The 11,517-nt window shown below is 45.4% G+C and overlaps 1 long non-coding RNA gene across 1 annotated transcript; it reads left to right on the top strand.

The window, feature by feature from the left end:
• The first annotated feature begins 382 nt into the window (after positions 1-382).
• LOC138737511 (uncharacterized) lies at positions 383-5,622 on the top strand. The gene is made up of 3 exons (XR_011340989.1): positions 383-513; positions 994-1,057; positions 5,452-5,622. It is a non-coding gene; the product is annotated as an uncharacterized lncRNA (long non-coding RNA).
• Positions 5,623-11,517: the final 5,895 nt, after the last annotated feature.

The raw sequence follows: 11,517 nt of genomic DNA, 5'->3' as shown, positions 1-11,517 counted from the left end.
TAATGTTTAGTCTAGTGAATAAAAAAGAAAGTAAGTCGACTTCATGGTGTGGCTGAAAGAAACGAGTGAGTGTATTCTTTATTTGTAAGCTGAGTGGTTACAGTCTTCTCTCTCCCACAGTGTTCTTGATCCTTATCTCAACAGTCAAATTGATGCTGTCTTTTCAAATACATATTTTTCTTTACATGTGCTGAGGTAACAGAATTAAATTAAATTGAAGAAACTTTTTACATGAATTGCTGACTCAGTGGTTAACACTTTATAGAATAGACTCCAGTACCTCCTGCTCAAACACAGACGGGACATTAATAATTTGCATTTAATTTAAACAATCAATTTGGTTGCAAATGGAAAGAAGACGTCTGTGTTAGTGACTTGCATGCACCATCATTTAACAATCTACACAAATGTAACATAATGAATCCTTCCATTTCTTTGTAGTTCCCTGCTGTCGAAAATTCAATAGTCTGTGTGACAGATCCTGCATTTTAATGTGAGGTCATTTTGTCACGCGTAAGTATATTGTATTGGAACAATTTAATTCTTTTGGGATGTTTGATTAATTTTTGACCATCTCTGTCGTCAATGACCAAGAGATGAAGCTTAACTCTCAGAATGGATAATTTAGAATGTGGACACTTCATGCAATAATCTCAAACAGTGACAGAAATGGATCAGTGGCCAGCAACTATCCTGCTCCCAGGAGGCGTGTGGCATTTTTGAAAAGATAATGAGGATGTGTGTTTTAAATTTTATTCCCCTGGAGAGATGTTGGTCTCGGAAAGGTTGATGACTGCTTGTGGCTGAAGAATTAAAATGTCCCTACTCCCAGGGTCGCTGCCAAACTATGTGGTGCCCTAGGCAAGGCCAACTACCTGCCCCCCCACAAAAAAAATTGCCCACTTCAAAAAAATGAAAAGCACAAAACTTGAAACTGATAAATTTATTTTAAATGGCAAGAATAACTAATACTTCAATCTTTGATGGTCACAGGAGACAGTGAGTCAGTGCCTGGTGTCGGGTGAGAGGAGGAGGAGCCAAGGGACAGCATCAGAGGGTGAGTAGAATAAAAAGCTGGACTTACTAATTTGGCTAGTCCAATCTATATGTAAATTCGAGCTGGGGGTCGAAGGAGGAGAAGCTCGGAGAGAGTGACGTGGAGGTAAGCAGTTAAATACAAGGGCTTACTGGGGCTTGGGCCTACTCAAATCGGGCTGGGAGTCTGAGGAGGCAGCAGCTGGAGTTTGAGCTGTGAGTCAGAGGAGTAGGAGCTTGGAGAGAGTGACTGGGTTAATTGGTCAAAGGTTAATTGGTCAAGGGGCCAGTAAAAGGAGTAAAAGGGGAGGGAGCGGCCAGCGAGGAGCGGCGCACTGAGTGAGTGGGGCACTGAAGGAGTGGGACTTCCAACCTTTGGCTCAACAGGCTTAGGCAAAAGCAGGCGAGGAGAAAGGTAAGTGGCATTATTTTAGCTCAGTCATGCCTATGGGGTTAGTGCTTTGTACTGGATGTCAGATGTGGGAACCATGGGTGAGTCCCACCCTCCCAAATAGCCTCATCTGCGTCAGGTGCACCGAGATGCAGTTCCTTAAAGAAGTGGAGCTGCAACTTGAGGACCTACGGCTGGTAAGGGAGAGTGAGGAGTTGATAGATTCAACTTTCAGGGACATAGTTACCCCAAGACCAGATGTGTCAGGTAAGTGGGTAACTTCAGGGGAGGGAAGAAAAATACCAGGAAAATGGAGAACACACCTGTGAATATCCCTCTCAGTAACAGGTATATTTTGTTGGATGCTGTTGAGCGAGATGACCTGACAGAAGCTGGCAGCAGTGACCAGGTCGCTGGCACTGAGCCTGTCATGGTGGACCAAAAGGTAAAGAGGAATGCAGTGGTCATTGGGGACTCCATTGTCAGAAATACAGACAGGAGATTCTGTGAACCAGATAGGTATGCCCGCATGGTGTGCTGCCTCCCTGGTGCAAGGGTGCGGGATATCTCAAATCGGGTCCAGGGTATTCTTAAAGGGGAAGGCGAACAGCCTGATGTCTTGGTACATGTGGATACCAATGACATAGATAAAAAGAAGGAGGAAGTACTGAAAAAGGATTACAGAGAGCTAGGACAGAAACTAAGAAATAGGACAGCCAGGGTGGTGATCTCTGGTTTGCTACCTGTGCCAAGTGCAACTGAGGACAAAAATGGAAGGTTAAGAAAAATTAATGTGTGGCTGAGGGGCTGATGTAAAGGACAGGGTTTTGGCTTCTTGGATCATTGGGATCTCTTTTGGGGAAGACATGACCTCTACAAGAAGGATGGGTTACACCTAAACCCAAAAGAGGTCAATATATTGGCAGCTAGGTTTGGTACAGCCGTCGGGTGCGGTTTAAACTAATTTGGCAGGAGGGTGGGAACCTATATGATAAGGCAAAGGACAGAAAAGATAAAACAGGAAATGTTAGGTTAGGCAGCGAAAGTAAAAAATCAGAAAGAGCAAGGAGGGTGAAAAAAGCAAATCTGAAGGCTTTATATCTTAATGAAAGAAGCATTCGGAACAAGGTAGATGAATTAGCTGTGGAAATTGAGATAAACAAATATGATTTGATTGGGATTACAGAAACATGGCTGCAAGGTGGGCAAGCCTGGGAACTTAACATCCCGGGGTATACAATATTTAGGAGGGATCGGCAAGAAAGAAATGGGGTGGGGTAGTATTGATGGTGAGAGAAGGGACCGACACGATTGACAGAAAGGATATCAATTCGGAAGATGCGGAATCTATATGGGTAGAACTGAGGAATAGCAAGGGGCGGAAAACGTTAGTGGGGGTGGTATATAGGCCTCCAAATAGTAGTGTAGAGGTAAGGGAAGGCATTAAAAGAGAAATTAGAAAAACGTGCAATAAGGGAACAGCTGTCATCATGGGAAACTTTAATTTACATATATATTGGACTAGCCAAATTAGTAAAAATACTGAGGAGGAGGAATTCCTTGAATGTTTACGGGATGGTTATCTAGACCAATATGTCGAGGAACCAATTCAGGAGCAGGCCATTTTAGATTGGGTATTATGCAATGATAAGGGGCTAATCAACAATCTTGTTGTACGAGGCCCTTTGGGTAGGAGCAATCACAATATGATCGAATTCTCACTTGACAAGGAGAGTGATGAAATTAAAACCGAGACTAACGTCCTGAATTTAAATAAAGGGAATTATGATGGTATGAGACAGGAGTTGAGTAAGATTGATTGGGTGGTGTTTATGGGGGAGTTGACTGTGGATAGACAATGGAAAGCATTCACAGATCTAATGGAGAAATTGCAAAAATCATTTATACCGGTTTGGCATAAAAATAAACCAAAAAAGGTAATTCAACCGTGGATAACAAGGGAAATTAGAGAAAGCATTAGGTCCAAAGAGAGAGCATATTAATTGGCCAAAAAAAGTACCACAACTGAAGACTGGGAGCAGTTCAAGATGCACCAGAGGAGGACAAAGGGATTAATCAAGAGAGCAAAAAGAAATTACGAAAGTAAGCTTGCGGCAAATATAAAAATGGACTGCAAAAGCTTTTATAAATATGTCAAGAGGAAAAGATTGGTGAAATCCAGAGTAGGTCCTTTGCAGTCGGAATCAGGGGAATATATAATGGGGAATAAGGAAATGGCAGACCAATTAAATTCTTACTTTAGTTCTGTTTTTACAAGAGAGGATACAAATAACCTCCCAAGGATGTTGGGAAACATAGAGACTAATGCAAGGGAGGAACCTAAATAAATCAGTATCTCTAAGGACATGGTCTTGGGGAAATTGATGGGATTGAAGGCAGATAAATCCCAAGGGCCTGATAATCTACATCCTAGGGTACTTAAGGAAGTGGCCATTCAGATAGCAGATGCTTTAAGAATTATTTTCCAGAACTCGATAGACTCAGGATCAGTACCCATGGATTGGAGGGTAGCTAATGTTACCCCACTATTTAAAAAGGGGGGGTAGAGAAAAAGCGGGGAATTATAGGCCGGTGAACCTTACATCAGTAGTGGGCAAAATGATGGAATCCATTATTAAGGATGTAATAGCGGAGCATATGACTCGCAGAAAAGGGATCGGACGGAGTCAACATGGATTTACAAAAGGTAAATCGTGCTTGACAAATCTATTGGAATTCTTTGAGATGGTGACAGGTAAAATAGATGGGGGAGAGCCAGTGGATGTGGTGTACCTGGACTTCCAAAAGGCCTTCGATAAGGTCCCGCATAAACAACTGGCTTACAAAATCAAGGCTCATGGGATTGGGGGCAAAGTATTGATGTGGATTGAGAACTGGCTGGCAGGTAGAAAACAGAGAGTTGGGATAAATGGCTCGTTTTCTGAGTGGCAGGCGGTGACCAGTGGGGTGCCACAGGGATCTGTACTGGGACCCCAGCTGTTCACAATTTACATTAATGATCTGGATGAGGGGATTGGATGTAATATCTCCAAATTTGCAGATGACACTAAGCTAGGAGGGGTTGTGTGCATGGAAGAGGGGGTCAGGAAGCTCCAGTGTGATTTGGATAAATTGAGGGACTGGGCAGATACATGGCAAATGCACTACAATGTGGATAAATGTGAGGTTAACCACTTTGGTAATACAAACCGGAGGGCAAATTACTATTTGAATGGCAATAGATTAAGAGATGGGGAAGTGCAGAGAGACATAGGGGTACTTGTACACCAGTCTCTGAAGGCGAGCATGCAGGTACAGCAGGCGGTTAAAAAGGCAAATGGTATGTTGGCCTTCATATCAAGAGGGTTTGAGTATAGGAACAAGGATACCTTACTGCAGCTGTACAGGGCGTTGGTGAGACCCCACCTGGAGTATTGTGTGCAGTTTTGGTCACCTTATCTAAGGAAGGATGTTCTTGCAATGGAGGGAGTGCAGAGGCGATTCACCAGGCTGATACCTGGAATGGCAGGAATGACTTATGAGGAAAGATTGCGCAAATTGGGATTGTACTCGCTGGAGTTTAGAAGATTGAGAGGGGATCTCATAGAGACATATAAAATTCTGGCAGGACTGGACAGAATGGATGCAGATGGGATGTTTCCAATGATGGGAAAATCCAGAACCCGGGGCCATGGTTTGAGGATAATAGGCAAACCATTTAGGACCGAGATGAGGAGGAATTTATTTACCCAGATGGTGGTGAATCTGTGGAATTCATTGCCACAGAGGGCAGTAGAGGCAGGTTCATTAAATCTATTTAAGAGGGAATTAGATCTATTTCTTCAGTATAAGGGTATTAAAGGTTACGGAGAGAAGGAGGGAAGGGGTACTGAACTTTAAGATCAGCCATGACCTCGTTGAATGACGGAGCAGGCTCGAAGGGTCGAATGACCTACTCCTGCTCCTATCTTCTATGTTTCTATGTTTCTATTCTCAAGTACCAAAGAAAATATTTTGCCACACAGATCATTTTCAACTAAAGGGCACTCAGTAGAAGCAGACCTCCGCCATGGGCAACACCGCAATAAAACCTTCTACTTCACATCTATGCACCTTTTAAGGTTACTTGGTGTAATCAACCTGTCATGTTAGGACAATATTTAAAAACAGATGTTAAAAATTAAATTTAGACATTTCAGCCCATAAGTCTGATCTGCTGAATTACACATAACTAACGTACAACCTCTCATACATTTCAAACAGTGGGAGGAAACCAGAGCCCACAGAAAAAACCCAAGCATGCATGGGGACAATGTACAAACTCCTTACCGACAGCGCGGGATTCACACCCTGGACTTGATCGCCGGCGCGGTAAAGGCATTGCACTAATCACTACGTCAACCGTGCCACCCATGTTTTGCTTACAGTCAGACAGAGAAACATACAAACAGGGTTAAACACATTTGAACAGTGGTTCTCAATCTTTCCACTCACATCCCACTTTAAATAATCCCTACGCCATCGGTGCTCTGTGATTAGTAAGGGATTGCTGAAGGTGGGATGTGGATGGGAAGGGAAGGTTGAGAATTACTACTCTAGACCCAATTGTGACGTAAATATTTGGCTTGAGAAAAATTGTCATTGGTCCATTTCCTTTGGAGTTATGAATCCGTGCACATAACGAGTCAGTTAGGGACGATTAAAGCAGTGGTTTTCAAACTTTTTCTTCTCACCCACATCCCACCTTAACCAATCCCTTACTAATCACAGAGCACCTATGGCATAGGGAATACTTAAAGTGGGATGTGAATGGAGAGAAAAGGTTGAGAACCAGTGTCTTAGGGGACACACACACATACACATGAACACACACGCACGCGCACGCACACACACCCACCCATGGACAGACACACACCCACACGCACACCTTCACCCACACCCACACATGGACACAGACACCCACACCCATACATCCCCACACCCACACACGGACACACACACACCCACACCCATACATCCCCACACCCATACATCCCCACACCCACCTATGCGCACACACACACACACACACACACACAAAATATATAAAGTAAAAGTACAGAACTACCAGCTGCCTACCTGCCCACCATGAACTTCATCCATGCACCTCCCCTGACAGGTGGCAGGTAGGAAGGCAGTGCAGGGGAGCAGCTTCCATCAGCGTGGAGACCAAGGCCGGTTCGACAGGCCCTCAGCACTGCAGGATGGATGTGATGCTGCAGGCCGCTGCGCAGACCCTTCCTGCCCCAAGCTCTTTACCCATGACCCCCAGAGGATCTCTCCTGCTTTGCATCGTCAACCTTGCTGTGATGTATTGCAGGCAACAGGCATGTGCAGTTGTCTGGCGCTGGCACTGGCAGAGCGGTTCCAGCTGCGTGGGGGATTAAGGGTAACAAAGGTGGCCATTGATCCCATTGTGACACTAGACACTAGGCTGGGTTCACAATGCCTTGTTTGGAGGGCAATGCCCACAAATGCCTCGCCCCCTTACCACCACCCTGACAGTGTCCCGTGAGGTCTGCACCTAGGTGGCTGCCTAGTTGGCTTAATGGTTGTGCCAGCCCTGCCTACTCCCTTTTTACCCCCAGGCTCACTGGCTGGCTGGCACTACCACTGGTTCCACGCTCAATGGGAAGCAGCTGCCATGAAGGAGTTTGGGACTGGTGGGTCTATTTCCTTTTGGATAGTTCAGTCCTGGATTCCTGAACAAACCTAGGCCAGGAAATATTGAGTTCCCATGATGTTTTTGTGGAGGACATTGGAATAAAATAAATGGAGTCCGACCTTGAAATGATCCTTCATGAGTGACCCAGGAATTGTTGAGCAAGGTCTAAAGAATGAGGGAGAAGGAGGAAGGTTGTTGATTGTCTCCAAATTCACTGGAGGACAAAGGCAGCACTTTCTCCTAGGCGAATGTAAATGTGGAGATACAGCCTGGTAACAGGCCATTTTGGCCCACAAGCCCATGCCACCCAATTTACACCCCATTGACCTAAAACCCCTGGTATATTTCGAACAGTGGGAGGAAACATGGGAAAACCCACGCAGACACAGGGAGAATGTATAAACTCCCTAACAGACAGCATGGGATTCGAGCCCTTCTCCCGGTTGCTGGGGCAGTAACAGCATTGTGCTAACCACGATGCCAACTGGGCCACCATATTTTCAGACCTGAGGCCCAAGTTATATTAGGCTGGCTGCATCATCTACCTGGCTCCTAAAATGGCCGTCCTCTAAGCCCTGCCATGGATTGCAACGAGGAGGTGGCTGGAGGAACAGATCCTTCCCACTCTCCTCCATGCTTATGATCACCCCACCTGAAATGGCTAACACTAGGGAGACTTGGTTTTGGGTACAGGGAGGATGGAAGAGGTAAGTTTTTCACACAGAGAGTGATGGGTAGCAGTGGTGGAGGGACATACAATAGAGATCATGAGATAGGAATATGAAATTGGTGAAAATGGCAGTTTTTGCAGTAGGGAAATTCTACGCAGCTGTTAGTTAGAAGAGGTTATTAGGTTAGCACGGCACTGTGGGCTGAAGGGCCTGTACTGTGCTGTAGATTTCTATATTCTAAATCCTGCCTGCTCGTACTCCACTCCCCGCAGCACTAAGGCTTCAAGAAATCCTTCCAGCTCCTCCCTTCCACGGCAGCTGCACCTGCACTTCTTGTCCCCCCCACTCAAGGGAAATCTTGCTGGGAATTTTTACTGATCTGTTGTGTAATTTATGACCTTGCCTTTCACATTACTTGGTTATTACACCACCATTTGTCTTTGGCTTGTCCTGCGGACCACTGGGTGAGAAACATTGCCCTACAATATTCACTGCTTCACACCAGCAATATTTATTCATTTAAAACCACTTACACCTTCACTGCAGATAATATTTCATGGCTGGTGCACTTAATTGGGCAAAGGGGCTGGTCGAGCAGTTCTGATGCTCATGTTTGATGAGATGTGCACTTGTCTGGTGGCTTAATGATCGGTGCAAAATGGCTGCCTACAGTCATTTGCTGATGGTGCAACATCCCATTTGGCTTTAAAGAGAGACAAGATGAGCTTACAAGGACCCTGATGTGTACTCAGCTGTCAGCAGTGTTTTCCAAATCTGCTAATTCAGAGGAAAGTGCAATTTCCACTCCCTTCATTCAATATTGCCATCGGATCTGCTGTGCCGAGCTGATTAAACCAAGTTCTGGATCTCTACCCCTTCACTCAACCCTCCCCTCCCCTCACCTATAGATCCTCCTCTTTACTTTCCCTCCCTCTCTTCCCTGCAACTCACCACTCCTGCACTTCCACCCTCCCCTCCTCTCCTCCCTCCACTCGTTTCCCCTCTCTCCCACCCCTCCCCACCTGCCACCTTCCCGCTCTCTTTTCCCTCGCCCTTCCTCAGTGAGGCTGCAACCATGGGAAGAGGAAGAGAGTTGACATTTCCAGCGGAATATCCTGCATCACCCATTCTGAGAGGATGGAGAGTCTGCTTCTCTCTCCACAGATGCTGCCCGGACAGCACCCTTTGGTCCACACCTTTGGCCTACAATGTCAGTACTGAGTATGTTGCCAAATTAAACTGAATCTCTTCTGCCTGCACATGATCCATACCCCTCCATTCCTTGCATGTTCATGTAACCCTCACAAGATGTCAGGCCCTGGCAGTGTCCCTGGCAGGGTACTGAAAATCTGCGCCAACCAACCAGCCAGAGTGTTCGTGGATATTTTCAACCTCTCAATGCTGCAGTCAGAGGTTCCCACCTGCTTCAAAATAGCATCAATCATCCTGATGCCCAAGAAGATGAGAGTGAGCTGCCTCAACGACTACCCCCAGTAGCACTAACTTCTACTGTGATGAAGGCTGGTCATAGCCAGAATTAACACGGACCTAAGCAAAGATCTGGACCCACTGCAATCTCCACTCAGCTCTGGGCCACCTCGAAAACAGCAATTCATACATACAGCTTCTCTTCATAGACTACAGATCAACCTTCATTACCATTATTCCCTCAGTGCTGGTCAAGAAGCTACAAACTCTAGGCCTCTGTACCCCTCTCTGCAACTGGATCATTGACTTTCTCATCAGAAAACCACAGTCAGAACAAATTGGAAACAACACCTCCTCCTCACTGATTATCAACACAGGGTCACCCCAAGGATGTGTGCTTATCCCTCTGCTCTACTCACTATGCCATGACTATGTGGCCAGGCTCAATTTCAATGCTATTTACATTTGCTGATGACACCACAGTCGTTGGCAGAATCACAAACGGCAATGAGGAAGCATAGAGGAGGGAGATAGATCAGCTCATTGAATGGCATAATGATGACAAGGAGATGATTGTGGACTTCAGGAGGGACTCAGTCTTCATTGAGGGCTCAGTAGTGGAGAGGGTCAAGAACTTCAACTTCAACTTCCTAGGTGTCAACATCTCCGAGGATCTGTCCTAGAGCCTCCAGGTTGATCCAATCACAAAGAAGGCTCGCCAGTGGCTATACTTTGTGAGGTGTCTGAGGAGATTTGGTATGTCATTGAAAACTCTCATAAACTTCTACAGATGTACCGCGGAGAGCATTCTGGCTGGTTACATCACTGTCTGGTATGGAGGTGCCAACTCTTAGGACAAGAATAAACTCCAGAGGGTTGTTAACTCGGCCTGTGACATCACAAGCACCAGACTTTACTCCATTGAGGACATCTACATGAGGCAGTGTCTTAAACCAGCCTCTATCCTCAAAGACCCCCACCACCCAGGCCATGACCTCTTCACTCTGCTACCATCGGGGAAAAGGTACAGGAGCCTAAAGATGAGCACTCAGCGACACAAGGATAGCTTCTTCCCCACTGCCATCAGATTCCTGAATGATCAAAGAACCACAGACACGGCCTCACTTTTCGGGCACTGTTATTGTTATTATTATTTTTTAAATTGTATTGTAATGTCATAAAATGGTGATAATATGTATATTTGCACTATGATGGTGACTTGTTCATGACAATAAATCCTGATTCTGATATCTGTCTAAAAGCCTTTTAAACACTCCTACTATATCTGCTTCCACCACTACCCCAGGCAGCCTGTTCCAGGCTCCCACTACTCTCTCACTCTCTGTGTAAATAAATGCCCTTCATTAGCTCCTTTAGACTTTATCCCTCTCATCTTAAAAGCATCATCTTAAATCTCCCTGAGGAAAAAGACTCTGCTCATCTACCCCATCCATGCCTCCCATAATTTTATAAACTTCAATCATGGCTACTTCTAGAGAAAGCAACCCAAGTTTGTACAATCTCCTTTTGACCCATATTCTCTAACCCTTGCAATATCCTGCTAAATCTCTTCTCTCCAAAGTCTCCACATGCTTCCTGTAATGGGGAGACCAGGACTGCACACAATACTTCCTGTAACAGGGACACTGGACTGCATGCAGTACTTCCTGTGACAGGGAGACCAACACTGCACACAGTCCTCCAAGTGCAGATTAACTCAAAGTTGAATAGAACTGCAATGTGTTTTCTTTACCCGCTGAATGTTTCCAGCATTTTCATTCTGCACGAAATGTCTGGGCTGTAATAAGGACGATGAATTTCGTAGAAATGGGTGACATTTTGTGGATTGTGTCAACAATTTGCATATTCGTGCTTCTAACTTCACACATGGAGAATGTTCAGCCCATTTGGTCCAGCTGTCTCCCAGGAGGGCAATCCCAACAGTCCCTCTCCTTATCTCTCTGCAGTCCTGCAGCCTATTCTCTCTCAGGCACGCCCATTATCTTCCCTTTTTTTCTTTTGTTCATCTGCTAATTTACAGCAGCCAATTAACCCCCTGCCTTTGGAATGTGGGTGGAAACTGGGACTCTCAGAGGGGACTCACAGGAGTACATGGAAACTCCACACCGACAGCACTAGCACCAGGGATTAAGGAGACCGGGACTTTATTCATTGGAACGTAGATGGCTGAGAGGGGACTTGATAGAGGTATTTAAAATTATGAATTGAATGATCTTTCAGAGAAGATAGTTGCGTCAGGGTCCCTTCTGTCATTTAAGAGAAGGTTG

Source organism: Narcine bancroftii, chromosome 6 (assembly GCF_036971445.1).
Source record: "Narcine bancroftii isolate sNarBan1 chromosome 6, sNarBan1.hap1, whole genome shotgun sequence".
NCBI lineage: Eukaryota > Metazoa > Chordata > Chondrichthyes > Torpediniformes > Narcinidae > Narcine > Narcine bancroftii.
Note: the sequence above shows the minus strand (reverse complement) of the source record. Positions and strands in the feature narration are given on the sequence as shown.